This window comes from Lynx canadensis, chromosome X (assembly GCF_007474595.2).
Source record: "Lynx canadensis isolate LIC74 chromosome X, mLynCan4.pri.v2, whole genome shotgun sequence".
NCBI lineage: Eukaryota > Metazoa > Chordata > Mammalia > Carnivora > Felidae > Lynx > Lynx canadensis.
The window spans coordinates 114,863,840-114,879,382 of NC_044321.2; positions in this window are offsets into that span (position 1 = coordinate 114,863,840).

The following is a 15,543-nucleotide window of genomic DNA, read 5'->3' on the forward strand; positions in this document are numbered from 1 at the left end:
TCTAGCTGGGGAGAAAGACACTTCTTGGACCATGCACTTATCTCCTACCAGACAATGTAGCAGAGTTTAAATTTCTATTTGTTTATTTTTGAGAGAGAGCACGCATGCAAGAGAGAGAGCGAGAGAGCAAGCGGGGGAAGGCGAGAGAGAGAAACAGAAAGACAGAATCCCCAGCAGGCTCCATGCTGTCAGCCCAGAGCCCTGAGCGGGATTCAGTCTCACAAACCATGAGACCATGACCTGAGCCAAAATCAAGTCAGATGCTCAACTGAGCCACCCAGGTGCCCCAAATGTCTACTTTCCATTGGATGTTTTAATATACATTTTGATGATCTGTGACAGAAATGGCCATTTTGAAGGGCCAATTAGCAAATATTTTAAATTTTGCAGGCTACATATGGTCTCTGTCACATGCATCAACGTACACACTTATTTTCTAGCCTTTTCCAAGCGTTAAAAAAAAAAAAAAAAAAAAAAACACTTTTAGCTAACGGACCACATTAAAAACCAGCTGCAGAGCAAATCTGACCCACAGACTGTAGTTTGCTGACCCCTGATCTATGGTAACAGTTTCAAAGTTCATTGAAGGATTCAGCATCAAACTGAAGGACAAGGTTTAGATGTTCTCAAAAAGGCTTCCTACTCCCCCTCACCCAAACTTTTGCGGTATCGGAGTGTTAGGGTCTCTAAGGTCAGGCCTATTGTTCCATGCTTTTGAGAGCACATGGTCCCTGGTGATAGCCAGCTTCAAAGATACCCCAGGGATCCTCCCCCTTCCTGATACTCACAACGTGGCCGTATCCCCTCCCATACCGTCCAGCATTGTTGTGAGTGATCAGTAGAATGCGGTAGAAGTATGTGCTATCTGCCTGCCTTGCTTTCACTCTCCTTCTTAAGATCACTTGCTCTGGGGAAGGCCAATGTCATATTGTGAAGGCATTCAAGTGGTGCGGGTTGTAAGGAACCGAGGCCTCCTGCCAATAGCCATGTGAGTGAGCCATTTGGGAAGTGAATCCACCAGCTTCGGTCAAGCCCGGAAATAACCGCATCCCAGAAGAGAGCTTAAGTGCAACCTCATGGGGTCCCCTGTGCCAGAAGCACTCAGCTAAGCGATGCCCAGATTCCTCACTGACAGAAACTGTGGGGTAATAAGTATTTGTGTGTTTAAGTTGCTAAGTTTGGGGATCACTTGTTTACAGAGCAATTAGAAGTATACGGCTGCTTACCATTCGGACACAGCCAACTTCATGTGATGAATTAATTTTACTTACTTATTTATTTATTTATTGAGAGAGAGAGAGAGAGAGAGAGAGAGAGAGAGAGAGAGAGAAAGTGTGTGTGTGAGTGGGGCAGGGGCAGAGAGAGAGAGCAAGAGAGAGTATCCCAAGCAGGCTCCACAGTGTCAGCGAGGAGCCTGATGCAGGGCTCGAACCCATGAACCGTGAAATCATGACCTGAGCCGAGGTCAAGAATCAGACACTTGACTGACCGACTGAGCCACTCAGGCGCCCCTTGATGACACAAGTATTTTTTTTCAATCCCTTTGCCACAGGTATTTTTTTAAATTTTTTTTTAACATTTACTTATTTTTGAGAGACAGAGCATGAGCGATGGAGGCACAGAGAGAGAGAGAGAGAGAGACAGAATCCGAAGCAGGCTCCAGGCTCCAAGCTGTCAGCACAGAGCCCAACACGGGGCTCAAATTCACAAACCGTAGGATCATGACCTGAGCCAAAGTCGGACGCTTAACCGACTGAGCCACCCGGGTGCTCCTGCCACAGGCATTTTTAAGTTGATTCTGGCAAATCTGGTTTAACTTTATAAAAAATAAGCAAATACATGGATTACACAAATGCAAACTCTTCTATTGCCGGCTCCGATGTTCACACATAGTGAGACACGGATGAGTTAAGACATGGGCCGGTGCCTGGAGCACGAATGGGATGCAGATCAGAAATGGTCAGAATTAGGTTAGGGTACGCCTACTTACGTCCTTTAGTAACTTCTAAATGACCCTTATTCTTAGCCTGGCCCATGTGCATTTGTCCTGCTGTATTTTTTGAATAACCAAATGATTATCCAGTTTAAGACAAGATTTAAGAAGATTTAAGACAAGCCAATGAAAAGTAGCTGGGTAATTACTCCATATCCGTACCAACCCACTCCTTTCTACCCACAGTTACTCATTTGTACATTCACAAATACCAATCAATTGAATATATTTTATCAAGTGAAACAAATACAAGCTGCTGGAAGGCAAGTGTCCTTTGTTCTCTACCTTTGTCCTAGTGTTTTCGATCTTTGTCCTAGTGCTCGGTGCCTAACACAGAACCAGAAACCTCGTATGAAGCTAAGCAGAGCAGATGGAACTACAAATAACGTAGGACTATCAGTTACAATATATCACTTCCATTCCCACTTAATAGCTTAGAAGAATCATTTTGATTCTTTCATCTTCAATGAGCTCATTGGAAAACAGGGATAATAATACTTTCTCACAGGGCTATTTTGAGGCTCAAATGGAATGATAAATGCTAAAGAGGTCTGGCAACTGGCAATCTATGGAAATGTTAGGTGTTGTTAAAACAAAGCTCCATAAATATGCACTGAGTTAATCTATTCAAATGCTTTAGAGACTCCGATATTTTTTTTTTTTCTAAAAATATGAGTCAAGTTTCTTTAAATGTATCCGTTAACAACTGTGTTTCTCTATTAAAGGCAAAAGGCAGGTCTGCATTTTAAAGAACTAAAACATGGCAATTCTGATATGATCCATTTATATCAGCATAAATACATAAGGAGGAAACTAACACTTTATGTATGCTGTGGGTTTGGTTTGATTTTGCTCTAGTGGAATTAGCACACATCCCCACCTGTGGTTAAAATTGCATGACTTAAATTTGAAAATCTATTTCTGTGACTTCAGGAATGTGATGTTAAATGCATTCTCTCTCTCTCAATCATATGGTGAGATGCCGGAGATGTTGCATTTTCTTTCATTACGATTCAGTTCTCTGGCTCCAAATTCCTCTTTGTTTCAATTTCTTAAACTTCTGAAATCAGGGTATGCTGCTTGGTAATGGATTTGCTATTCGTTATTTTCTGGCACAGGAGTAGCTTAACTGAATCATTCACAGTCCATCAGGCTAAAAGAGATCCTACTCCAGCAGTGCCATAGGGTGTCAGGATATTATTAATGTTGAAAATATACAGATCCTTATAGATGACCCCAAGTGCTTCGAAACCAATGAGAGCAAGAGAGAGCTTTTTGATTCTGAGAAGGAAATTTGATCCTGCAGAAAAATCTTGCCAGAAGCTCTATTCTCAGACTAGACAAACTAGCAATTCACACAATTGAACACATTTTGGCATCGATTCAGGTAAAAAAAAAAAAAAAAAAAAAAAAGAACCCTTTAGAAAATGTTACGTTATCTGATTAAACGTAATAAACATTTCTTGTGCGTATTTAACGTACCAGTCATTGTTCTGTGCACGTTCAGGGGTACAGAGATGACCTCTGCCCTCTAGGGGCTTATGTGTCTAGAAGACATGTAGATTAAGGAGACATAATGAAATAAATATTCTATGAGACATAATGAAGTAAATGTTAAATCTAGGTAGAAGGATTGCACTCTGAATACAGAAAGGGAAATGATTAATTCTGCAGGCAGAAACCAAATGGGGCACGTGGCCATCGAGGCAGAGGGAACGGTCTAAATTGAAATGCTGAGGCAGAAAAGTGTTTAAGGTCCACAGAGGGTAAATATTTTGTATGGCTCGAATTTAACAGTCAAAGGGTAAATTTGGATTTGAAACTGAAAAGGGGGTCTGGGATCCAGATGGAAGGAAATTGGAAGGAAGGAAATTGGGGTCCGTTAACAAATTTTGAGAAACACAATTCAAGGTCTGCTTTATAAACCTTTGCTTTATAGACAATTCTACAAACAGCGTGACGCTTTGTCTAAGGAGATAAGAGACTAAAGACAGGGGCAGCGGTTAGTCCGGGCGGAGATGTGTCTGAAGGAAGGCAGCGACAATCTGAATAGAAACGAGGGGGACAAGTGGGACTGTCAACGGACGCTGATTGGACGGGTGGGGGAGTAGGGATATGAAATAACCTAGAATGAATCTGACGTTTCTGCACAGGTAACTAGAGGCTGTGACGTGCCAGTTGGTGATCAGGACACTGAACCATCAAGTTGCAGCAACGATGTCGTCAGACATACGTACCCAAGAATCTACTTACGGATGCAAAGAAAGAAGGCTAGAAGCGATGACTCTTCCTTCCGCGGACAAAAGGAACTGAGAAAAATATATCGGAAAATAATGTGTAAGTACAAGACGGTGACTCCCATTGAAAGGGTGTGAGTCCGGGCGGAGAAATAAAGAAGTGGTCAGTCTCCAGCTTAGGAGTCTTGGCTTCCGCCCGGGGAAGCCAGAGTCCCGGCTGGGACGGTGGCAGGTTTCGGTGTGGCCTCTGAGACCCAGCTGGGTGGAATGAAGAACCACCGGAGAGGAACGGCGGGCCTAACGTCAGGAGAGCGTATCGAGACATGGAGGCAGCCCAAACGGAACGATTTTGCAGGTATTCAGCCGGGCGGAATCAGGTCCAATGGTCATAAGAGGTCAACAGTGACGGCGGCGTGGCAAGGTTGCTATTGGCAGCTTTACATATCCATCGCTGAGCTAAGACCGTTTTATCTTTTTTGTAAGCCCGTCTTATCTTAATTAAATATATTCACATCCCTCTACAGGCAAGAAAGAGGAAGTCTCTGATATTTCAGATGTACCCAAGAGTACGGGGAGCCGGCAATGGGGACATTTTCCAGTAAGGCGACAATCTATGAAGCTGGTTAAGAAAACTGGACAGACAGACAAGACGGTGCCACCGGTGCAGCTGTCTCCACTCATCAAGCCCGGCTGCTCCTCAGAGTAACAGAGACCGTTACTTTGAAAGTTTCGATAAGAGGAGAGAATGTGAGGGGTGCCTGCCGGCTCAGTCGGTTAAACGTCCGTCTTCAACTCAGATCACGATCTCACGGTTTGTGAGTCTGAGCTCCACGTGGGGCTCTGTGCTGTCAGCATGGAACCTGCTTCAGAGCCTCTCTCTCCCTCTCTCTGCCTCTCCCCCGCTTGTGCTCTCTCTCTCAAAAATAAATAAACATAGGGGCGCCTGGGTGGCGCAGTCGGTTAAGCGTCCGACTTCAGCCAGGTCACGATCTCGTGCTCCGTGAGTTCGAGCCCCGCGTCGGGCTCTGGGCTGATGGCTCAGAGCCTGGAGCCTGCTTCCGATTCTGTGTCTCCCTCTCTCTCTGCCCCTCCCCCGTTCATGCTCTGTCTCTCTCTGTCCCAAAAATAAATAAACGTTGAAAAAAAAAAAAAAAGAAAATTGTTAAAAAAAAGAAAAAATAAATAAATAAACATAAAAAAAAAAAAAAAAAAAAAAAAAAAAAACTATGGGAGAGGAGCCTGGGTGGCTCAGTCAGTTAAGCATCAACCTCAGCTCAGGTCATGATCTCACAGTTTCTGAGTTTGAGCCCCACGTCGGGCTCTGTGCTGTCAGCTCGGAGCCTGGAGCCTGCTTTGGATGCTGTGTCTCCCTCACTCTCTGCCCTTCCCCTGCTTGCACTCTGTCTCTCTCTCTCTCTCAAAAATAAATTTAAAAAAACATTTAAAAAATAAAAAAAAAACAACAAAAACGATGGGAATGCAAGCTGGTGCAGCCACTCTGGAAAACAGGATGGAGGTTCCTCAAAAAACTAAAAATAGAACTACCCTACGACCCAGCAATTGCACTACTAGGCATTTATCCAAGGGATACAGGTGTGCTGTTTCGAAGGGACACAGGCACCCCCATGTTTACGGCAGCACTATCGACAATAGCCAAAGTATGGAAAGAGCCCAAATGTCCATCGATGGATGCATGGATAAAGAAGATGTGGTATATATAGACAATGGAGTATTAGTCACCAATCAAAAAGAATGAAATCTTGCCATTTGCAACTACATGGATGGAACTGGAGGGCATTATGCTAAGTGAAATTAGTCAAAGACAAACATCTTATGACTTCACTCATCTGAGGACTTTAAGAGACAAAACAGATGAACATAAGGGAAGGGAAACAAAAGTAATATAAAAACAGGGAGGGGGACAAAGCATAAGAGACTCATAAATATAGAGAACAAACAGAGGGTTACTGGAGGGGTTGTGGGAGGGGGGATGGGCTAAATGGGGAAGGGGCATTAAGGAATCTACTCCTGAAATCATTGTTGCATATATGCTAACTAATTTGGATGTAAATTTTAAATAAATAAATAAATAAATAAACAAATCTAAGAAAAACTAAATAAAAGAGAGTGTGAATTTAAGATGTTTTCTCCGTGTCACAAAATGTAATTATTGCAGCTAGAAATTGAACACGTATCTCTTTCATTCCAAAGCCTATTTTCTGCTCTGATTCCAGGTTGCCATTCAGGAAACTTCTACGTAAAACTGAGGAAGAAAAGTTAGGGAGTCAAAGACAATTAGTCTGAGGGGCACCTGGCTGGCTTAGTCGGTAAAGCATGCGACTCTTGATCTTGGGGTTGTAAGTTCGAGCCCCACGTTGGGTGTAGAAATTACTTAAAAAAAAAAGATAATTAATCTGAGAAAAATCTCTGTGAAGAGATGAGTGTGAAAGAAAGCAAGAAACCTGAAATGGCAGACGCCTTACCAGGTGGACATATATGAAGCCAGGGCAGGGGGTAAAATGGGAAAAGGGGGCACCGAGCACACAGGAAAGCAGGCCACAGAGAGCTGGCCATTTGGAACCCATCTGCATATTGAAAGACACATAGGGCTTCTAATTTCCAGAACGGGGATCCCACTTCGGTGAACCTCCGGGAACCTTAGCAAGGATGTGTCATCATGTGGGTGATTTGTTTCTTCTACTTCCACCTCTGCTCCATTTTTTTTTAAATGTTCATCTAGTTTTGAAACAGAGTAGGGGAAGGGCAGAGAGGGAAAGAGGTAGAGAATCCCAAGCAGGCTGCGTACCACCGGCACAGAGCCTGACGTGGGGCTCGAACCCCCAAACGGTGGGATCGTGACCCAAGCCGAAATCAAGAGACGGAGCTCAACTGACTGAGCCAGCCAGGCGCTTCTGCCCGAGTTTTTAACTAGCTAGATGCTCCTAGTAATCTGTGAAAGCACAAACAGGCTGCAGTGTAATATATGTGAAAGCAACTTCCAGCTGGGAAAAGCTTACCCGGTGGGCAACTAGCTTTCAGGTTGTTGCTAAGAAGAGTACAGTTCCAGGTTCTGAAGCCGCAGACGTGTGTGTGTGTGTGTGTGTGTGTGTGTGTGTGTGTGTGAGCAAACATTCCTGCCAGCTCACACCGGGAGGCTCCCCGAATCCCAGTGTCCCTGGGAGGCAGCAGCAGCCCGGGACTGAGTTTCATGGGGATCTGACTGTAGTCTACGATTGTCATTTCACATTCCTATTGTCTTCTTAGACAACGTGGCTTAATGAGTTGGTTCAGGACCAAAATGATTGGAAAAAATGTTGCTGAAAGCGACCGGTTCCTACCGAGGAGTTTGCTTTTAGTCTCTGTGCTTCATACTAGGAAACAGAGAAAAAGACATACATTTATTCAGCCATTCGAGCATCAAAAATTTTAACTATCTCTCCATATCCAAAACTGTGGTGATCACTAAGAGCAGGATGCAAAGATTAGCAAAGGCGCCGCTCATCATAAATTACAGTTTACAAATAAATTACAGTATACTATATAAATATATATATACATATGTGTATCGATGTAACATTGTAACACCTTCCTTCTCAAACGTATTCTCAGGGCTCAGAGGTTAATCTACAAGATTATGTGCATGCATATATGTGACTCTTCAGAAACTTCAGAGGTAGTACAAGCAAGGGCACCTGGGTGGCTCTGTCAGTTAGACGTCCGACTTCAGCTCAGGTCATCTCACAGTTCATGGGTTCGAGCCCCATGTCCGGCTCTGTGCTGACAGCTCAGAGCCTGGAGCCTGTTGTGGATTCTGTCTCTCTCTTTCTCAAAAATAAATAAATGAACGTTTAAAAAGAAGAAGAAGCAAAACAAGTCTATTTTGGATCATTTGGAGGTCCACCTTATTATCTTTCAGGGACCATATTGGCGTTTTTGTTTTAAGGAGGTCAGTACCAGGTTTGTGTTCGTGTTTTTCAATCAGGTTCACGCCCACGAGTACCCTTTTGTTATCCGGTACAAATGAAAGGAACGGCTCTATGATATAGATAATGAGTTCTGGCTCTGCAGAGAACAAATCCTAGCATGGTGTGCGGCACAAACAAAAGTGTGAAAGGAGAAAAGTCATGGAGGAACTGAGGCATTACAAAGCTCAGAAAACTTGACAGAGTCCTTTGTATTATCTATATTTTAGCTCTGATACTTTGCTTTCAGTAAAACAACATCATTGGGGTGCCTGGGTGGCTCAGTCAAACATCCGACTTTGGCTCAGGTCGCGATCTCACGGTTCAGGAGTTCGAGCCCCTCATCGGGCTCTGTGCTGACAGCTCAAGCCTGGAGCCTCCTTTGGATTCTGTGTCTCCCTCTCTCTTGGCCCCTCCCCCGCTTGCACTCGGGCTCTGTCTCTCTCTCTCCCTGTCAAAAATAAATAAAAATGAAAACAAAACCAAAAACGAAACTTTAATTAAAAAAAAAAACATCATTATATTAAATTATTTGAATTGCGTATTTAGGGGTTTAAACAGTATGCTTTGGAAATGGCACATGCATGATTTTAGGTATAGAAATATTTAAGTAACATTAGAATAAAACTTAAAACTAATTTCATTGACATGATAATTACTCCTTTAAAAACGGTCTACATCATCAGCCAAGATTGAGAATCAGCGTTGCATCATAGGACATCATCCATCCTGTCGCCTCCACTCCGACCACTTTGATAGCAATATGTGACGCTAATCTCCTAAAGGGCCCAGTTTTACAGCTTCGTACTAGGCCTCATTTTAAGTGACTCTGCTGAGGTATTTGATACTATTTTTCATCGTCTTCTTTTTGAAGTTCCTTTTTCTTCCAGCTACTGAAAAATCACTCGTCTTCTGCTTCCCTGGCCCTTCTTTCTTCGTCCTCTTCTGAAAGGCTTACTCCTCCATCAGTCTAAGAGATACTGACGCTTCCGAGAGTTTTTCTCTCATTTTTTATTTTTAGCACGTTTTTGCACTTGACATGGGTAAATTCATCCGCTCCTAATGTTTCAGTTACTAACAATACAGTAATGGCAAACCCTAAATTGTGTATGTAGCCAAAGCTCCGCTTGTCTATCTACAGCTGCGTACTGGGAATCTTCACCTGGATGGTTCGTAGCTGCCTTCTCAAACTCAAGATGTGTAAAACTGAATTTATCAGCTAAACACACACACACACACACACACACACACACACACACACACACACACACTTGCAACCACTCAACTCCACATCTTTTTACTCTAGTGTCCGTCTCGTGAATGGCAGCCATTCCCCAGTCCTTCTCAATTTCTAGCCGGTTTCCAAGTCAGAAGTCTGCAAGGGTTCGAAGGAACTAGCAGTTGTATGGATGCAAGCAGACCTCAGCTTCCATCTTTCTTTCCACTGTCTACTTTAAACTCACTGTGAGAACTCATTTTAACACCTACGGATAAAACAGTGGGGCAGTTCCAACGGGTTGTTCGGTCACTTTCAAATTCTACTAAAGATGGGATTCTTTTTTCATTTTATGTGCTCATCGCTATTTCCCACGCGAATTTTCTCTGATCTCTTTGCTGTCTGGCGATCCACTCTTCTGGGATCACCTAGTTCTCCAATAGCCTCTTTAGGCAGAGTCTCTACACAAGAGGACTTAGTCTGTCTCCCTTCCTGTGGGCTCCCCATCCGGCCCACAGAACACAAAACTCCATCTTTTCCAGCGACAAACTCTGGAAGTACAGGCCATTCGCTGCGCAGCCCCGTGTCTGTCTGGTGCACGAAGGCAGATGAATTTGAGCCATCGCTTTTTTACTTCCAACTTTCCAGATGTGAGTCCGATAACAGTCCCTACAGCCCTCAAAACTCCAGGGAACACATGTCACAGTCCCCAAGCACCCTTCACTTGATGTGACAGAGGTAGAAGCTTGCTCCTCTCCTCACCCAAAGCACACCCCCAACTCTCTTCGAATACATGTGAACCCCGGGCTTCTTCAGCCTCACCATGAATTCTAAATCTTTTCTTAGGACTATGGATGGCGGGCCATTGCAGACAGAATCGGCTTGTGGCCTTCTCTTTGCAAATACTGCAAAAATGAACTACCATCTATCTTTAAAATGTTGTTTTCATTTTTTCTTCTAAATTTTATTTTAGAGAGAGAGCGTGATTGGGGGAAAGGGGCAGAGGGGGGGGGAGGGAGGGAGGGGGAGAGAGGGAGGGAGGGAGGGAGGGAGGGAGGGAGGGGGGGGAGAGAGAGAGAGAGAGAGAGAGAGAGAGAGAGAGAGAGAGAGAGAGAGAATCCAAAGTAAGTTTCATGCTTACTGTGGGCCCGACACGGGGCTTGATCCCACAACCCTTGGGATCATGACCTGAGCCGAAATCAAGAGTCAGCAGCTTAACTGACTGAGACACCCAGGTGCCCCAAATGTTGTTTTTGTTTTTATTTGACAACTGTTGCTTTGTTCTCAAGCTTTGGTGACTCTCCTGAAACTGAATGGCATTAGCATAATTCAAACTGAACCTCTTATAATGCAATCATGGCACTCCCTTTCCCTTATCCCTTAAAAGTGGTATCTTCTGGGGCGCCGCCTGGGTGGTTTAGTCAGTTAAGTGTGCAACTTCGGCTCAGGTCATGATCTCACGGTTCGTGAGTTCGAGCCCCGCATCGGTGCTGATGGCTCAGAGCCTGGAGCCTGCTTCGGATTCCGTGTCTCCCTCTCCCTCTCCCTCTCTCTGCCCCTCCCCCGCTCATGCTCTGGCTCTGTCTGTCTCTCTCTCTCTCTCAAAAATAAACATTAAAAATTTTTTTTAAGTGTTATCTTCTATCTCTTACCCAACCAATCCTCTTTCCCTTGTTGACTAACTTTTTTATTTCTCTCATTCATTCTCATCCCCCCCCCACCTGTATTTCCATGTCTTCCTTACTCACTTGTCTCTAATGGTAACCTTCTCCCCTCCTAATTGGAAATCATCTCAAAAGGAATGGTGTTTCTAAAATGCATGTACAGGCTGATTACAAAAGACATACACACTAAATAGAAGTATATAGGCTGAAAACCAGAGGTTGGAAGGTGTGGTTATTATGCAAATACTAAGCATAAGAAAGCTGGTATGGGTTTATTTATGAGACACAGCACTTCAGGATGAAGAGTATCACCAACGACAAAGAAAAGCACTTCACAAAATGAAAGGGTCGATTCATCACAAAGACAATTATCTTACAGCATTCACCTAACAACAAAGCTTCAAGACACAAACAGAGCACATTCTAAGCATGGCCCTGCTTGGGGTCACTTCAAAAAGACCTTACAAGGACCAGTAACAATCTCAGTACTTAAAACAAGAGGTCCTTGTTTCCGAACACTTACAGCCTCACTCCAGTCCTCAGTCAGTGCTTCAGGACTTCTCAGAGATGTAGTAACTTCCAGAATTTTCTGATAGTCTCAATTCAATTTATTCAGATTAATGAATGCATGCAGTCACGATGGAGAATGTCGGTCAAAAGTCAACAGTTTCAGGGCGCCTGGGGGGCTCAGTCAGTTAAGTGGCTGACTCTTGACCCAGCTCAGGTCATGATCTCACAGTTCGTGAGTCTGAGCCCCGCGTTGGGCTCTGAGCTGACAGCGTGGAGCCTGCTTGGGATTCTCTCTCTCTCCCTCTCTCTCTGCCTCTCCCCCCTCAAAATAAACTTAAAAAAAATCATTTGTTTCTTGTGAGCCTTCTTTTTTTTTCTTTTTTTAAATTTTTTTTTAACGTTTATTTATTTTTGAGAGACAGAGAAAGAGCATAAGCAGGGGAGGGGCAGAGAGAGAGGGAGACACCGAATCCGAAGCAGGCTCCAGGCTCTGAGCTGTCAGCACAGAACCCGACGTGGGTCTTGAACCCACGAACCACAAGCTCACGACCTGAGCCGAAGTCAGACGCTTAACCAACTGCGCCACCCAGGCGCTCCGCTCCTTCTGAGGCTTCCTTTTGATAAGGACTCCATCAAAAATTGAATCATTTGAAAATAAAGACTAAATTCTTTGAGTCGGAATTGGCGTAAATGCAAAGCAGATGTTTTTTGCATGTTTCAAAAAACAAGGATTGGGGAACCACTCTGACGATAAAAAGTAGTTACCTTTTTTTAAGTTGTTTTTTAAGTTTATGTATTTTGAGCACGTGAGCGTGTGTTGTGGCTGGAATTGTGTCCCCAAAAAAGATATGTTGAAGTCCTAACCCTGGTTGCTAGGGGGGTGGCCTTGTTTGGAATTATTCTTTGCAGACATAATCAAGTTAAGATGACGTCACTAGGGTAGGCCCTAGTCCTCTATGACTGCTGTTCTTATCAGAGGCAAAAAGACTCAGACGCCGAGACACACAGAGAGTGCCGCATGCTGACGGAGGCAGAGGCTGGAGTGACGCGGCCACGAGCCATGGAACATCTGAGGCTACCAGAAGCTGGACCAGAAGCTGGAAGAAAGAAGGAAGGATCCACCCACAGATGCTTCAATTAGCATGACCCTAATCCCACCTTGATTTTAGATTACCTAGCTTCAAGAACTGTGACAGCGGGCACCTGGGTGGCTCAGCTGATGAAGCATCGACTCTGGTTTTTGGCGCAGGTCATGATCTCACAGTTCATGAGTTCGAGCCCCACAATGGGGCTCTGTGCTGACAGTACGGAGCCCGCTTAGGATTCTCTCTCTCCCTCTCTCTCTGTTTCAAAACTAAACATTTAAAAAAAAAAAACCAACTGTGGCAGAATAAGTCTCTATTATTTTAAGCCACTACATTTGCAGGAGTTTGTTACACAGTCTAAGGAAACTAATACATATAGCAAAGCCTATTGATACCTTAATGGAGTTCAATTTCAGAACTCTGGTTACTGTATTAAGGGACTCTCCCATACCGCGCACAAAACTGCTTCTATTGAGGCTCCACTTTAGGGCTGCCTGTGGGATATGACAATTCCTTGCCGGAACTTACGAACTTACTGACCAGCGGGAACAAGGATAGTGACTACAGGAAGAGGAAGCAGACGGCGGTAGACACCCTAATATTCAGAGAGTGAATAAGCCGTGTAGCGGGATCTCCTGGGATTTCAGCCTGTCGGGAACATTACTAAGTCCTAGCTGCCTGCGTCTAACCCATTTATTGTCTAGTGAGAGCGCCAAGAACGGGGATGGCTCTACACCTTTCATCGTTTGTAACTTCTAATTACATTTTGCATCCCATTGATTCAAATCTTATATATAACGTGGCGGCCAAAATTAAATCAGATTCAAAGATGACTACATTACTTCCTCATCTGGAATACAGTATCTTTTTGTTTGTTTCCTGGAGTTAATTAGTACTGTCGTGATGTGTTAAGGGCTATAGTTCCCAACTGCACTATTCACCTTTCCCCACAATTGCTTCAAGGTGGATTCCCACTGTTCAATTTGCTATCTTTCTTCTTTTTCTTGGCCAGAACCCAAACTTCCCTTGACCTCATTTCTTTCTTTTTATTCCCTTTCTGTGCCTGTCTATGTTCTTAAGTTATTTTTGTATCTTTCCTTCCGCACATCAAGACAGAGAATACCCCAAATGACTCAAGCTCTAACGGTGACCCTCTCCACCTCCTCTACCCTACAGGTGCCTCTGCGTTCACCACACTAATCAGTTCTATTGTGTTGCTTTTCGTCTTCCGGGAGAACTGACAATACCCACAGTAATTTCTGAAGAAGATCCAGGAATTTTATGAAACAGACAAAATTGGAAATTCACACTACTAACATCCAGTTACAGGACAACACGATAATCAGGCTATTTTGACATTCTTATAATAATGATGACCATATGGCTGTTGTATTTATTTATGTGTGATCACTTGACTGCGCTTGACAGTCTTTTCATTCTTTAGAGATACAAATATTTTTCATGTGACGCTTGTCGCTATTAGAAACGAAAAAATTATCAATAAAAGGAAATCAGAGAATTTGACACGATGTTATACAGTTTGTAGTTTTTGTATAAATAAGAAAGGAAAGAAACGTCGGGCTTCTGTTTACAAAATTGCAGTTGGTAGGCAGGCAGTGCTATATTCTGCACAGTCTATTAGTAGCCTCCCTCAATTCCAGGTAATTTTTTTAATAATTACATGTTGCCCCAACATAGCCAAAACACTAATGTGATTTCAGTTGTTATTACTGAAAGTGAAAGTCAAGCATTTGTAACAGATTAACACATTTCCCTGAGGGGTCATTTAAATTTCATATTACCTTTGATTATATATGACTGTGTTTTTGTCCAGGCTTCTGTAACAAAATACCACTAACTGGGTGACTTATAAACAACATTCATTTTTCACAGTTCTGGAGGCTGGAACTCTAAGATCCTGTGTTCTCCCGTGGTGGAAAGGCCTAGGGATCTCTCTGGAGCCTCTTTTATGAGAACACAAATCCCATTCATGACCACAGCACCTCCTTAAGGCCCCACCTCTTAATACCATCATCTTTGAGGATTACGATTTCAACGTAGGAATCTGAGGTGGGCACAAACATTGAGGCCACAGCACTCTACCATACTTAATCCCAAAGGACCACGCCTTTTTAGAGCTGCTCGTCTTTACTCACGCTGAGCCTTCCTCGTAGAATACCTTTTCCCAACTAGAAAGACAATACTACTCCCTAATGACTTCTGCATATCCACATTGTCGCCTTCAGTGAAGAAGGAAAGAAACACACATGTATGCACAGCAATATTAACTGAGATCTTATCATGATACTAGACACGTTTATGATGAATAATTTCATGGATTCCCACACAAAATCTGTGAGCTATAATTTGCACACTTTACATAAAAAGAGACCGAGTCTCACATATTTTAAATACCTCACCCAAAGTTGTACACCTAATTCATGTGGGAATTAGCAGCCTCCAAGCCCAATGCTAACTCCAAAGCTTATGTTCGTTCCATTCTTCACGGTGTTGTCTCTAAAGCACCTTAGTCATACTACAAAAACTACACTTATTGTGATGAGTCCCAGGTAATGCAGACAACCGTCAAATCACCATGTTGTACACCTGAAACTCACAGAACATTGTATGTCGACTCTACTTCAACTTTGAAAACGAGTGTCTGTTTCCCCCCCTCTGTAATTAATCCCCTTCTGTGGATCCAAGCAGCTAGCTCTTTTGAGTGTCCACTCCTTGTGCTAAGCAACCTCATATCACCAACCTCCACAAGACAGATAAAGCAAGTCATTTATCTACTTGACCCGGACTCCATAGCTAGGTTGACCAACTGTCCCAGTTTGAGTCAGACTGGACAACCCTCCACAAGTCCACCTGAA